General features: G+C 45.9%; 1 protein-coding gene across 1 annotated transcript in view; it reads left to right on the top strand.

Moving 5' to 3' along the window:
* Positions 1–8,790: 8,790 nt before the first annotated feature.
* THOC5 (THO complex subunit 5) overlaps positions 8,791–16,045 on the top strand; it is a 48,989-nt gene continuing 41,734 nt past the window's right edge. Inside the window, exon 1 of the mRNA XM_088443527.1 lies at positions 8,791–8,975. The gene's annotated coding sequence lies outside the window, so the exon portion shown is untranslated. The remainder of the gene's footprint in view (positions 8,976–16,045) is intronic.

Here is a 16,045-nt window from a genome sequence, read left to right as displayed (position 1 = left end):
GGCATCCCACTTTGGCATCCCCCAAAGGGAGGCCCGGACCGTCAGGCCGCAGGCTTGGCATCTGACTTAGGGGCCGGACGTCTGGTACTCCAGGCCTGTTTCCCGGGCTTGGCCGATTTTTTGGGGGCCAGCCTGACGGGGAAAAGACTGTGCTTTAGGCCTACCCTGGGTCCTGTAAGGCCGAAAGGACGGCGTACCTGAACTGGAAGGGACCGCAGCAGACGGGAGACATGCAGATTTGGCTGCCGCCAGCGTGGCTACAATTTTGTCCAGATCCGGACCAAATAGGACTTCTCCATTAAAAGGCAAAGCTTCCAAGCCCTTTTTGGAATCAGCATCCACCTTCCAAGATCGCAACCATAAGGTGCGACGAGCAGCTACAGCTGCCGAAGAAATCCGAGAAGTTAGGGTACTGATATCCATGGCCGCTTCATTGATGTAAGTGGCCGAATCCCGGAGATTGCCTACCAACTCTGCCTGTTCAGCCGAACAGTCGGAATCCAAAGATGCCTCCAAACTATCGGCCCAGCGCTCCATAGCTCTGGCTACCCCCCCCCCAAGGGAATAAATGGACTTTAGGCAGATCTCCACCTTACGGTCCGTAGCATCCTTCAAGGAGGACATGGGCAATGTGGCACTTCGGACTAGGCGTGTCACATGAGAATCCACCTGTGGAGGGGATTCCCACTTAGAAAAATAATTGTCCGCAAACGGGTAAGCCACCGCTAAGAGTCTTTGAGGCTGATACCGTTTACCAGGATGTTTCCACGCCTCCTCTAAATGGTCTACTAACTGACCCGAAAGAGGAAACACTGTGGCGTCACCCTTAATACCCTTAAAAAAGGCATATTTGGACTTGGACACCGGAGGATCGTCATCCTCAATAACTAAAGCTGTGTGGACTGCCCGAATAAGGCCAGGAATATAAACCTTGACTTAGCGTCCAACTCTTTAGTACGGAGAGGTTCTTGATCAGATAGATCCAGAATCTCCCCATCATCGGACTTAATGTTGTCATCCTTATAAGGAGCGGACAGAGATGCCACCGGCCGCTTATGTGGCCGCAACACAGACTCCCCTTGTAACACGTCCAACAAATGCTGTACAGAACTTGTCAGTGAATTAACCCACGCAGGCTCCTGAGAGACCTGAGGAGGGCAAATAGGGAGACTGTGGGGTACCATCAGTTGTCTTGGGAAACCCTGCATGGGTGACAACACCACTGACTGCTGGGACAATCCTATCTGTGAGAACGCAGGTTGCGGAGCTAACTGGCCCACTAGGGTTGTAAGCGCTTTGGCGAAACAAGCCCAGGGTGGTTCCTGTACCGGAGCCGTGACAGTAATTGGCCGCGTCAATAAAAAACACTGCCGACATAGCCCCTCCGAATTACCCTCCCCCTCCGCTATTGGTACCTTGCATGTAGTACACAGAAGCTGGAGAGGAAATTCACTCTCAGACATGATGGTAAGTATGTGACCCCTCTCACTGATACTCGTTAGTATAGTGGGAGAACCACCCTGCAATCACCGCACCGCAAGGGCTTTAGCAGAAGAAGAGCAGTGACAGTGAAATGGCTGACAGTAGAAAGTGAAAGTACAGGCAGCAGATGCTAGCAGAAGTCACATACAATGCAAAGAAATTAATCCCTGCACTATCAGTGCTGATCCTCAACTACGCAGACACAGAGTCTGGTATGACACAGCGCTGCATACACAGACCTGTTTCAACTGAGGAGAGGTATGCCGGGGGACCCAGACAACGATGTCACCGATCAGCAGCTTCCAGCAGCGTTCACCATGCTTCTGTAAAGATGGCCACCGAGGAGCAGAGAGGAGGCTGGCCTGGGGGAGGAGCTCTGCCACAGGGCCAATCGGCAGGTGCAGAGATGGCTGTGTGCAGCGGGGGAGGCGCCGGCTGTGTACAGGGAAGGCGCGCTCCCCTGGCATGCAATTAACCCCTGGGACGCCGCAGCGCTACCGCTCAGCTGCGGTCCGCTGTCCCAGGGGGGGTAGTGGAAGCGCAGGTTGTTACCTGGCTCCACGCTGCAGCCAGTCCCCAGGGAGACCCCTGCCTGGGGACTCTGGACCATGTGTTCAGCGGGGACCCACCGCGGGACCCTGCTGCTTACCTGCTGCCCCCTTGAATCAGGCCATGGTCCAAAACATCTGGGGTCACCGGTAGCTGTGACCCCAGATGCTTACCAGCATCCCCCGATCAGTACCGGCGTTCTGGTTTCCGGGGGGGTGTAGGGAAGACAGCATGGACATCAGTAGTGACTGTCCATGCTGTACTTCCAGATGGGCAGCCACAGCTGCCTTGAAGAAAACTTCAGGGGCTAGCCTAAGCCCCCCTCTAAACAGGTGCTCTGACTCCGAGCCGATCACCAACGAAACTGAGATGCCTTGGCTTGGGGGCGGGGTATAGGAGGGGGAACCTAGTGCATCCTGGGAGGCTGAAAACTTAACTCTATGGTGCCCGATGCCTGACGTCATCACCTATACCCCAGGGTATCCTGTGGATACCCTATGGACCCTGATGTAGAAAAACAGAGTGCTTACCTAAGCCCCTATCCTGCGTCTGCAGCCGTGAGCTGCTCTTCGGAACTATGGAAGAGACGTCATGACGTCTCTCCCATAGTGCCCGTGGGGGGAGCTGGACGCTGGAGCTCAGGAGTAAGCTCCAGCGTCTGCTGCTCCTAGTTACTATGGAAGAATCGTCACTACGTCTCTCCCATAGTGCCCGTGGGGGACGCCGGAGCTGGTAACATTTCAGCGGGTGCCCGACCAATGGAGATTCCCTGCAGGTGGGGGAGCTTGGAAAACTCGGTCACCAGGAGTAAAATCTTAGTCGCCATGGCGACCGGGATTTGTCGAGCCCTGTATTAAGCACTAATCATGCAGCTTATCTTGACTCATTTGCAGCATAAATGTCAATCCTGTAGATGGCGCACCAAGACAAATACAACATATCAAAATCACTGCTCCATGTTACTTGCAACTGTTCACAGTTACTGTAGGTGAAGTAGCAATGGATTTGGGATCGCTTGGTGTTAATCCCTGAAGGAAAAACTGCAATTATTGTTTACAAAGACATTTTGTGATCAACATCTACAATATAAAATATACATCACAATAGTAGATGATACTGTCTTTCTAAAATTAGTTTCGCTGAGCAATAACAGACATCCACACCAGCAAAGCAGTGGACAAACACTAGTTGTTACTATAAAAAAGTTTGTATCTAACCTGTAGTGCATATATAGCTTCAGCAATGAAATGCCTGTACACATGAAATTATGCTCAGAACACTAATACTGAGCACTCCGTGACATTGGTCAGCTATTACAGGTGAAACATTGATTATAACTCCTCCTAAGGGTATGCATACAAGGATAATCACTAGCAATAAATTTGTTTTTATTAAATGTTGATGTGGTGAACAGTTTTGTTTGTGTGCCCACTGTCTGTGTGTGATATACAACTGATGCCATTTTGTACATTTTGCTGTTTATAAATTTCTTCTGAGTAAACAGGTTAATTATCTTCAATAACAAATTTTAAAGTTATGTTTCAAATGTTACAATTAGTCCATGTATATATGTCTGATCAGAACTGGTTACTCACTTTACTCTTTGTGCTATACAAATGCTATAACCAGCAAGACATAATCGCTAATGGTACAATTGCTAATGGCAGCCAAGTAATCCTATAAATGGATAGAAAATACACTGCAATTTGAAACCTGCTTCTAAATTCTACCCCCAACACATGAAGGGACATTTTATCGACAACATCGAACATTTAGTATCCGAAAAGATTGAGAAAGTGAAAGAAAAACCAGGATATATCAATATAACAGCAAGAAAAAATAAAGCACTGAAACAACTTAGTGAAACCCTAGATCTGGTAATCAAACCAGCAGACAAAGGGAGTGGAATAGTTCTCTTAGGTAGAGAAGATTACATAACAGAATCCAAGCGTATCCTGGATGACAAACAAACTTACCACACACTCTTTTGACAGATCCTACACTAGAATTTAAGAAACAACTGAAAGCAATAATTAAAGATGGGCACGACAAGGGCATTCCAACAACAGAGAAAGGAGAACAATTTTTAGACGACAAAAATCCAATAATTGAAGTATTTTATTATTTGCCCAAAGTGCACAAAAATCCCCAGAAACCACCAGACTCCCTATAATATCAGGGATAGGGTCTCTATCTGCAAACATGTCACAATACATTGACACTTACTTACAACCCTACGTGAAGATGCAAAAAGCATATATTAAGGACACAACAAATATTCTAAGCACTTTAAACGAGATAGAATGGTCAGATGACTACTGGATCTGCACGAGTGAGATCACTTCACTGTATTCTGGGATAGACCAATCGCAAGGAGTTGAAGCAATACAACATTTCTTGGACAATGACTCAAATACGGCAAAAACACAAGCTAATTTCATCTTAGAATGTATAAATTTTATTTTAAAACACAATTATTTTTGGTTTGAGGAAGCATTCTACATACAGACAACAGAAACTACTATTGGGACCAGGTTTGTCCCAAGTTATGCGAACCTATTCATGAGTAGGTGGGAGGAGTTGAACATCTGGGGTGAGCATAACTTTGTGGAAAACCTGGTCCTTTGGCGCAGATATATTGATAATGTCATCTTTATATGGCATGGAGGAGAGGATAAACTTTTAGAATTTCTAAACTACATTAAGGACAACCAGAATAATTTGAAATTTACCACAGATAATAGTAAAAAAATCTGTCAATTTTCTTTGACCTGACCATATGTATAGAAATAAATAAACTGAACACAAAAACATAAATAAAAAAAGTGTACATGTGAATAGCTACATCTATACCAAAAGCGGACACCATATGAACTGGCTCTGCAATATACCACTAGGGCAATTTAAACGCATTAAACGCAATTGTTCCAAAATTGAAGATTTCATACTACAGGGAAACAAAATGAAACAACAGTTCTTGGAGAAGGGCTACGAAGAACAGAACCTTGATATTGATTTCAACAAAGCTTTACACACAGAGAAGACTTATGGAGCGTACACACTAGATGATATGCTCCCTGAGCGATATCGTGTAGTGTGTCCCCGGCAGGGTGTGCTCAATGTCGTTCATGACATTGAGCACACCAGCTGAACGATATCATTAACGATATCGTTCAGCGCCGGGCTCTCTTCCCCCTTTCCCCAACATGCAGCAACCTGACGACATTATCAGGTTGGCCTGCATGTTAACCCGATGAACGATGATGACGAACGACCCGCGGGAACGCGCGTCGTCATTATCGTTCATCATTTTTGTGATAAAAATGGATGATAAAGTGGACGACTGAACGATAACGATATCGCCCAGTGTGTACCCACCATTACTCACATACAAAGAGGACAAAAAAGGCAATGTGGATAAGTTTAAAACTATTTTTATTACACAATATAACCAAGATAACAAGAGAATTGAAAAAAATACTTAAACATTAGCATATTCCACTAGAGGATGAAACACTGTCAGTCATTCTACCAACAAAACCAAGAGTGGTCTATAAAAAAACGGCAGATTTGAGATCACAACTGACACACAGTCATCTGAACAACAAAAAAGTACTAAGACAAACTAACATAACAAAAACACAACTTAACAAAGGCTTTTATTACTGTGGGAATTGTACATTTTGTAAGACACATACTATATCTACAAAAAAAGTCACATAATATGCATCAAACACAACCCAAAAGACATATGTTATTAATGCAGGGCTTGACAATTTTTTCTAAAATCTAGGAGCTAGACCGCCGTCCCCCCCAAAAAAATTACAGGAGTGAGTGAGGAGCACAGCTCTGTGTGTTATGCAACTGTTATACACACTATACTAGTCCACAAAATGGTCACAGTTAAATGGAGCCCCCCTCACTGCTCTACACAGCTCCCTTGCTCCACCCTCTATCATCCAGTAAAAATGGACCACATTTCACATAAAATAATGGTGCCAGAAAGTACAACAAAACCCCCCTCCCCTCGTGGTCACACCACTATCCCTCTGAAGCCGTTACACACTCCCTGGCCACGCATAGACCCTACTATCGGAGAGCTCTATGCAGCCAGAGATAGGAGACAGTAGACAGTTGGGACATACAGGAGGATCAGCGTGGACTGGGACAGACAGCAGGGATCCTAGCAGGCCAGGATGGAGCGCAGGTCGGGACGGACAGAGGCACAGCAGTCACCACTCAGCACATGCACTCCTATGCATGATATGAACACTAGAGGCACGAATCTGTGCTGGAGCTGATGAGGATCTGCTTTCTACCCAGTGGCGGGCTGGGCCGGGGGGCAGGGTGCCATGTGCCCCCCGGGCCGCAGCGTCATGCGGGCCGCGGGCCGGTGCAGTCTGTGTCACTGTGACACAGACTGCACCGCGTGTGTAGCGGTGACCGGACGGAGTCCGGTCAGCGCTATACAGCACAAACACACAGCCGCCGGAGCCGGCAGCTGTGTGTTTGCTGTAATCAGCAGCCGCTGAGAGTCTGTCAGACTCTCATCGGCTGCCGCTGCTCCCACTGCGGGAGCCATCTTCCGGCTCCCGCAGTGGGTAATGGGAGAGCCGTCGTCATGACGACGTCTCTCCCATAATGCAAAGCGGCCAGAGGAGCCGGTGGAAGCGTCAGGACCAGGAGCGGGAGTTTCAGGTAAGTGTTTTTTTTTTTTTTTTTAAGTCTCTCTCTCTCTACTGGGGGGGGCTACTGGGGGCACTACCAGGAGGAGGATTACTATGGGGGCACTACCAGGGGGGGGGATTTCTATGGTGGCACTACCAGGGGGGGGGATTATTATGGGGGCACTACCAGGGGGGGATTTCTATGGTGGCACTACCAGGGGGGGGATTACTATGGGGGCACTACCAGGGGGGGGATTTCTATGGTGGCACTACCAGGGGGGGGATTACTATGGGGGCACTACCAGGGGGGGGATTACTATGGGGGCACTACCAGGGGGGAATTACTACTGGGGGCACTACCAGGGGGGTGGATTACTACTGGGGGCACTACCAGTGGGGGGACTACTACTACTGGGGGCACTACAAGGGGGGGGACTACTACTACTGGGGGCACTACAAGGGGGGGACTACTACTACTGGGGGAACTACTACTACTACTGGGGGCACTACAAGGGGGCTACTACTGGGGGCACTACAAGGGGAGGGGACTACTACTAGGGGCACTGCATAGGGTGGAGGGGACTACTACTAGGGGCACTGCGAGGGACCACTGCTGGGGGCTCTATATAAAGGGCAATACTGGGGGTACTGCATAGGGGGGAGACTACAACTGAGGACACTATTTAAGGGACATTGCATAAGGGTTACCACTATTGGGGGCACTGCATGGGGGGGTGGACTGCTACTGGGGGCACTGCATAGGGGGTACCACTATTGGGGGCACTATATAAGGGACTTACTACTGGGGGCACAAGGGGCACTGAACAAGGGGGACCACTACTGGGGGCACAAGGGGCACTGCATAGGGGGGGATCACTACTGGGGGCACTACTGGAGGCCTGCATAAGGGTGTTATCTCCTGTGGCACACGGGAGCACTACATATGGGCACTACAACAGGGGGATGCCCCTAATCATTATTTTTACCTTACATTAATCCCATATGGACCCGCCGCCTCCCTGAAACACTTGAGGGGGGGCGGCCCCGTAGCACGCACGTTCTTCGGGCACCCTGGCTACACGCTACTCCTCTGCCAGGGCCGCCTGCATGCATTTGCCCCCCAGGCTAAAAGTTGCCAACCAGCCCCTGTTTCTACCTAACTGCAAAATCTAATAGCCAGGCAGCAAAATCTGGTAGCCATGGTGACCTGGCCCCCGGGATTTGTCGAGCCCTATATTAATGAACATATTACATGTCAAAGTACAGGAGTCATCTATCTGATTGAATGTCCATGTAAGATGCAATATGTTGGGAGGACGATCAGACCATTAAAAACCTGCATATCAGAAACGTGAGAAAAGGGCTAGAGAGACACCATCTCTCTAACCATTTTAGAGAAAAACATGAACAAAATCCTGAAGGCCTGAAGTTTATAGGGATTAAACATGTTGAGAAAAACTGGAGGGGAGGTGACTATGAAAAAAAGATTAATAAGGATGAACTCAAATGGATATACACTTTAAAAACATTCAAACCACAGGGTCTGAACTCTGAATATAGAAAATGAGGTTAAGGCGGTTATTACAGGTTAATCGAATATCCACTTGATAAATCGGCTTATTCATCATATTGTATACCATTATCTTTTTGTCCCCATAAGATATGGGCTCCATACATATGCACACCTAATAGAATATGTATTGAGAATTATGTCAGTTTTATTTTTATTTCTATTTCATATTTATTTTATCATATAGGAAAATATTCACTGTTGATGACAATCACATTGTGTGTCCTATAATGATAAACATCACTTGTTTGAGGACACCCTTAAAGTTTTAGCAGGTTTCCCATTGATTTTGACACAAAGACAGCCACCTAATATATTCGTTTTGACAGACATAATTGTGGACCTATCAAGTTCCAATGACGCAAGACATTAGGGGCATATAAGCATATAAGATGGCCACCACAGACTTCCTGACGAAGGACCCGGAGGGCTGATACGCGTAGGAGCACTTTTCTATCCACCTACAGCAACTATTGTCTAATTCAGCAGAGGGAATCCACATCCAGCGAGGCTAAAGCACAGTGACCGGTCACAGCCCTAGATGCGTCTCGGACGGACACTACAACAGGAGTCACGTGAGCACAGCTACAGAACCCGGAAGCGCCAGCGGCCACACAGGAAAACGCAACAAGCTGTGGACGGCGCTTGTTGCGCAGACTGATACAAGACGAGGTCAGGACACCGGCGCGAGACGAAGGAAAGACTCAGTAGGTAGGGGGTGCCTGGTCACGAGTCGGGTAAGGCTCAAGACTAGTAACATCCCCCTCCAAGACTGACACTGCATTTTTGGGGGCTTGGAGTCCGGAGTGCGCTGTCTCTGACTGCCGCATCCCGGTCTACCATACATCCAGACAGACAGCTAGTCCGGAGTCTACTACTTTCCAGTCTCATCACGGTAGTCACATCTGTTTATGTACAACTCTACCATCTATATTTAAGGTGTACCCCCACCAGGAACATTATACTATATGGAGGAACACCCTTTATAGTAGACACCTCTGCCAAATTTTGGATGCAACACAGTCTGTATTAGAGCAGTGGGACGCCACCCTCTAACAGAAATACCTGAACCTGATTTACTTCATATATAAATATTAAGGTTTTTTTTGTGCTTCAATCAGAAACACCCAGACTTTTTATTCATTATTATATTTTTTGTATTCTTCTATTTGCATTTTTTCTCTCATTATTTTATTTAGAATATATTGTTATATATTTCTATTTTGTTATTTTATAACCTTGAGTAAATACAGTTTGCCTTTTCCTTACTTTTTGAAAACAAAAAAGGGTTACTGATACATAAGTTCTAGAGGCGCATTATTTGCAACCCCCCTCTCTATAAAGTAATCTATAAATATATATTTAGAGTGTAGTAGCAAATCTGATCACCTGGAGGAAACCCACGCATACATGGTGGAAAACACACAAGCGGCCAACCAGCTGGGAATTGGCAGTCTGGAACTCTGATAAATATTAGGACTGAGATGTTTTGTGTATACATGGAATATGTGGGTAATGGAGGCTGAAACTTAGGGTGTAGGTGACAGATAAATCAAACAGAGAGAACTGATTATTATGTACTGTAGAAATACTGGTGCAGAGCACAAAGTCATCTAGCCAAAGCGAATGATGGAACAGGGAGAGGGAAAGTAGAGATTACACTACATCTCCACAGAAATAAATGATCCCTTTGTGAGTATCCATCTCTCCTCCATTCACCTATCAAAATGTGGAATGACACAGGAGAGTAAAACATGCTCTTACTGTACTTCGCTTATGACAGAATGTCCCTGTCCATCACAGACAGACTTAAGTAGCAGAAAGTCATGGGCATTGGCACGTATGTGTTTGCACACTTGAGCATGTGCAGAGATAATTTGCGCTCCAATAAATTTTGTAGTACTCTGCATAGACCACACTCCAGTCCCTTTCCTCACCATTATTCCTGGAAATCATTCTTTAAAGAGGAGTACTATATCATAAATATTATATAAAAATAATTGTTCATCATACATACGTGCAGTGGCATAAGGTGGGGGGAGGGGCCCTGGGCGCAGTCGGACAAGGGCATGTGCGGACCGCGGCTCTACACATTAAAACAAACATGGTGGCGGTGTGTTTGGTTTAGCACTGCAGTCAGAGTCAGACAGACTCTTATTGGCTGCTGCACCCAGAGCCGGATCGAGGCTGGAGCTCCGGCTCCCGCACTGGGTGAAGAGAAGAGAGACACGTCACGACGTCTCTCCTATAGTGCCGAGCGGGACGAGAGCAGCTGCCGGTGCTGGAGCGGGGATTCTGGTAAGTATAATATGGTGTGTGTTTGTTGGCGTGTTTTATGTCAAAGCACTGCTACTGGGGGCTCTGTATAAGGGGCACTATATTGGGCACTGCATAGGTGACACTATATATGGGGCATTGTATATTGGGCACTACTGGGAGCACTATATATTGGGCACTGTTTTAGGTGTACTGTATAAGTGGCACTACAACGGGGCATTGCTTTGAGCTTTTAGAAGCGGAAACCTGGCTTCTGGGAAACATCTGGCCTTGCCTTGAGGATGAAAGGAATGAGATGTTGAAGTTCTGGATCTCGGGTTGGTAACCGATGGCAAGAAAGCAGATGTAGAAGCTTCTAGCGTAGTCTCTATCTTGTCCAATTCTGGACCAAACAAAACATCACCGCAATAGGGAAGGGCTTCTAGGACTGCCTTAGATTCCGTGTCCGCGTTCCAGGTGCTCTTCTTGACGCAACTGCTGAAGCAGAAATTTTAGAAGTTAAAATCCTGAATCTATGGCTGCTTCGGAGAGATAAGAAGCTGCGCCTCTCACGTGTGAAACCATAGAAACTAGGTCACTTCTGTGCCCACCTGAGGTAAGACCTTCCTCCAAAGCATCTGCCCAGCAACCAACAGCTTTAGCCACCCAAGCCGATGCAAGGGCTGGACGAGCCAGAGCACCTGCGTTAACATAACCGGATCTTTAGGAAATTTTCCAGCTTCCTGTCCATGGGATCTTTGAGAGCTGCCGTGTTAGGGATAGGTAGGAAGGATGATCTAATCAGTCAAGTGATGTGGGCATCCACCAGGGGAGGATACTCCCACTTTGCCCAATCTGCTGCAGGGAGAGGATAAAAGGTAGCAATACACTTGGAAACCTGAAAGCACCTGCTAGGGTGAGTCCATACCTCCAGCAGGAGGTCCTCTAGCTGTGCTGACAACGGAAATTCCGCCACAGTCTTCTTTTGTCTTTTAAAGACAGGTATCTTGGATCTGGGAAGGATAGCTTTAACAGCTCTAATAAGAGCCTCTATGTCTACTGGAGACATGGCTCCCTCAGGTACAGAAGACGTCTCCACATCGGAAGCAATAGAAGCACTAGCCTCGCCATCGGAAAAGACTTCTGACTCCGAAACTCCACCAGATACAGGAGTGGGGCAGGCCTACGCCTAGGAGCTCTATTCTAATCAACCATTTGTTGAAAGGAAGTGGATGCCTGAGCCAACCCTTGTACTGACTGTGCAAAAGTTTGCAGCCAAGGTGGCTCAGCCATGGGAAGCTGTGGCATCACGACAGGGACAGGCTGTACCTGGAGTGACATACGGTCTACAAATTGCGACATAACCTGAGTCAGCTGTGACACCCAAGCTGGTTCTGGAATAGAATCCATGGGCGCAACCACCTGTTGCAGAGCTCCAAAGCAGCTAACACACAGGAGAAATAACAAGAAGACATTTCTTGCATGTGCGCAGTGCTGAGGCGCCTGTCTCATTGGTATTTTTATCTCTGGACATTTTAGCAATCGCAGAAATTACCACCACACACCTTAAAATAAGGAAGAGTATGTGAAGCAAAAAGGGTCCTTAAGCAGTGTCGGTATTGTATAACAGAAATATGCATATATATGTATACTGTACTCACCCCTTCAAGGGATGCTCCCCCAGTGACCAGTAGCAGCAGCACAGGCACACAATAAAGGGTACACTTACATGCACACACAGCTCTGAATGCAGAAAGTGGGCTAAATAGTTCAATAGCAGGAAGGAGCAGAATAAAGCACAGCTGCTGGGTGCAGGCTATAAAGGAGACCAGAGCCCAAACTACTCCAGCGCTGAGGCAGACATTCAATAAAATGGCCACCCAGCATCTAGGAGGGGGAGGAGAGAAGTGAGGAGGCACCTGGAGCTTACTGGCCGCAACGGAAAAGTACGCCCCAGAGGTGGGGGAGGGGCAAACAGGGAAGCACCCGCCTCCTCCTTCTGGCAAATCCCACAGGGAATATGGCTGCTGCTGCTTGTATTAAGCAGCCCCTGTAACATACTAAATCCCTGGTGGTCTAGTGGAGAGCGCAGTGAACAGAGAGCCCCAACCTGCCAGCACCGCCGGAGGTCTCCTGCTCCGACAGTGAGAGCCGTAAACTCCCGTCTCCCTGCACGCTGGGAGCCACTGCTTCCTGGTCCCGGAGAGCACCGGCTTTGGTGTAGAGGAGACCGCGGTCGAAGTTACTGGCCCAGTCGCTGGTGCTTCAGCCACCGGCGCTGGGGTGGTGGATTGCAGTGGAGGCGTCCTATAGAACGCCTTCCACTGCACACTCAAAATAAACTATAGTAAACATAAAATAAATAAAAGTGGGGGACCACCTAAAGTAGACCCCCCCCCCCCCCCTTCCTTCCTCTCAAAACCTGGTACCCAGCTCCTATCGGCACCAAACTTAAAACAAAACTGGAGGGCTTCTGCCTGGGGCCGGGTATAAAGAGGAGCCTGGGCTTAGTGGGTATACAGTTTGGTGCCCAGACTCTCCTCTATAGGCTATACCCAGCGTTGTCCCTGTGCTCTCTAGTGGAGGAAGAAGAAATATTACCTGGCTACACATTTAACCCAATGTATGCTTTGGCATTCTTTCCCTCATCATCGCCTTTGGACATCTATAGAGGCTGATTTGCTCAAAATGTTTTCTCCTTCCTGGCTACTATGGATTGTCCCTCATTGTCGCCCTATGGATATTACCTTGATATCGGCAGTAAAATTTTCCTTATTGTTATGGGACTTATTCTTGCAGTATGCAGCGTGCACTGCTGAATCAGGCCCTGAGGGTGGAATGTGAGTGGAAAGAAGGTGGGTGTGTCGGCGAATTGATCTTGCAATAAGAGATTTCATGATACCGTATACGGTGTCTTGCCTTTGACATAGGAGGCCAACCATGAGCAGTAAGGGAAGAAGGGTTAAAAATGACAAAAAAGAGATTGAGGTTGGCCAACTGAGGTCTCGAGATATTAACGTGGATACTGAAGTGGGCCTTAAGTATATTTGATTGGCAAGATAGAGGCTGGTATAGTAATAAATAAAGAAGAAAAAATGAATTGCATAGAGATAAATTGATACATTTGAAGTGGAGGAAGTCAGCGTCAGAGATATTTTTCCCACTGTTGTTTGGCGGTACAGGAGCATCTTTGTCTTAGAATGCTAAGAAAGCTCTTCTGGTGCGTACACACTGGGCGATAAAGTGGACGACTGAACGATATCGTTATCGTTCAGTCATCCACTTTATCGTCCATTTTTAACACCAAAAAGATGAACGATGACGACGGCGCACGTTCCCGCGGGTCGTTCGTCATCATCGTTCATCGGGCTGACATGCAGGCCAACCTGACGATCTTGTCAGGTTGTTGCATGTCAGGGAATGGGGGAGAGAGCCCGGTGCTGAACGATATCGTTAATGATATTGTTCAGCGGCTGTGCTCAATGTCATGAACGACATTGAGCACAGCCTGCCGGGGACAACACTACACGATATCGCTTAGGGAGCATATCGTGTAGTGTGTACCCACCATAAGGTCAGTAGTGGAGAAGCGGGAGAGGCTGTCTAGGAGGTAATAAATGATAGCAACTAAGATCTGGAGTAAAGAAAGTATGAATGAGAGGTAGCGTTCTGGGGGGATGACTTGGAAGGTGCAGCCATAGGACAGTAAAAATACTATCCCACTAACTAGAAAGTTAATGGGTCGAGGAATATGGATTTGTCACGGACCCGGTTTAAAAAAAATTCCAATCTCTAATTAAGATCAGCACTCACTTGAGTATGTACAAAAAGAAGTGATCTCAGCGCTAACGGTGTAACATAAAAGATTTAATATATAAAAACATTTTATATATATATATATATATATATATATATACACACATATAAAGATATATGTGGATTCAGCGCCAGTATATTTTCAATAATCAATTGTGACGTGAATAACACCAAACTTTAGTCAATTTTGGTGAATATTGCAGATAAACCCAATGCTTTATGTGGGCGTCAGCTCCGTGTCACTAGATGTAGTATTGGTGATATACTACTAAATAACAGAGAGAAGGGGGGATTGACTTTGGGCGACAAATCCGCTTATGTGCAAAGTGGTTAACACAATATATATCCTATACCAGGATTAGGAAGGCATATATAAAGCTTATGTGCAAAGGTGCTAAACAGATAAAGCGCATACAAATAAATAGAAGAGCTATTTAAAAGCATAAATCCTGTGATGTTTAAAATAGATAAATACTATTAAAAACTTTAAAATACAGTTTAATTCAGGGATTTAAAAAACATACATAAAATGAAACTGCTAGGCAAAATAACTCTGCCTCAATCAGTTCAAACAACATATACAATCATTAAAAAAGGAGGGGAGAAAAATAAATAAATTAATAAGGAGAGTAAAATAGCTTATCTGAGTCAAGGTATAAGAATTTCTCGGACAAGGAGAGAGTTTTCCAACGCGTTTCGTCTGTTGACTTCTTCATGGGGATGAGGGTTGTGGTGTAATGTCCACCTTTTTATACCCCTCTATATCTCATTAGGGACCAATTACTTCCGGGTTCAAAGTTCAACTATGCTCCTAGTGAGCTTCAATTTACTAAATATTCCATACAGAATATATTGGAAAGCATATACACAATGGGCAGTCTTCCACATTTAAAAATGCATAAACTACTGTTTATATGTGTTTCAAAGTTCAGTGTATCGCTTGGAGTCCAGAGCGATACATCACTTCCGCCCACTCTGCTGGGCTCCCAGTGCTGCATACACGCTTCTAACAGGCTGCCAGTATTTTGGAGCGTCGCGTCAGTTCCGCCCTCGTTTGTTCTGTAAATTGAAGCTCACTAGGAGCATAGTTGAACTTTGAACCCGGAAGTAATTGGTCCCTAATGAGATATGGAGGGGTATAAAAAGGTGGACATTACACCACAACCCTCATCCCCATGAAGAAGTCAGCACACAAAACGCGTTGGGGAAAACTCTCTCCTTGTCCTAGAAATTCTTATACCTTGACTCAGATAAGCTATTTTACTCTCATTATTTATTTATTTTTCTCCCCTCCTTTTTTAATGATTATATATGTTGTTTGAACTGATTGAGGCAGAGTTCTTTTGCCTAGCAGTTTCATTTTATGTATGTTTTTTAAATCCCTGAATTAAACTGTATTTTAAAGTTTTTAATAGTATTTATCTATTTTAAACATCACGGATTTATGTTTTTAAATAGCTCTTCTATTTATTTGTATGCACTTTATCTGTTTAGCACCTTTGCAGATAAGCTTTATATATGCCTTCCTAATCCTGGTATAGGATATATATTGTGTCAACCACTTTGCATATAAACAAATTCAATTTCTTCATAAAAACATATATAAAGTGCATACATAACTTACAAAATGAGTATGCCTAAAAACATATGTAATCAGCTCAACCAGAGAGCATAAAATATATGAATAGTTCCTACCATAAGGTAG

The sequence above is a fragment of the Taudactylus pleione genome, unplaced genomic scaffold (genome assembly GCF_031769625.1).
Source record: "Taudactylus pleione unplaced genomic scaffold, aTauple2 ptg000330l, whole genome shotgun sequence".
Classification (NCBI taxonomy): domain Eukaryota; kingdom Metazoa; phylum Chordata; class Amphibia; order Anura; family Myobatrachidae; genus Taudactylus; species Taudactylus pleione.
The sequence above is the reverse complement of the archived record's forward strand: the minus strand, read 5'-3'. Positions and strand labels throughout refer to the sequence as shown.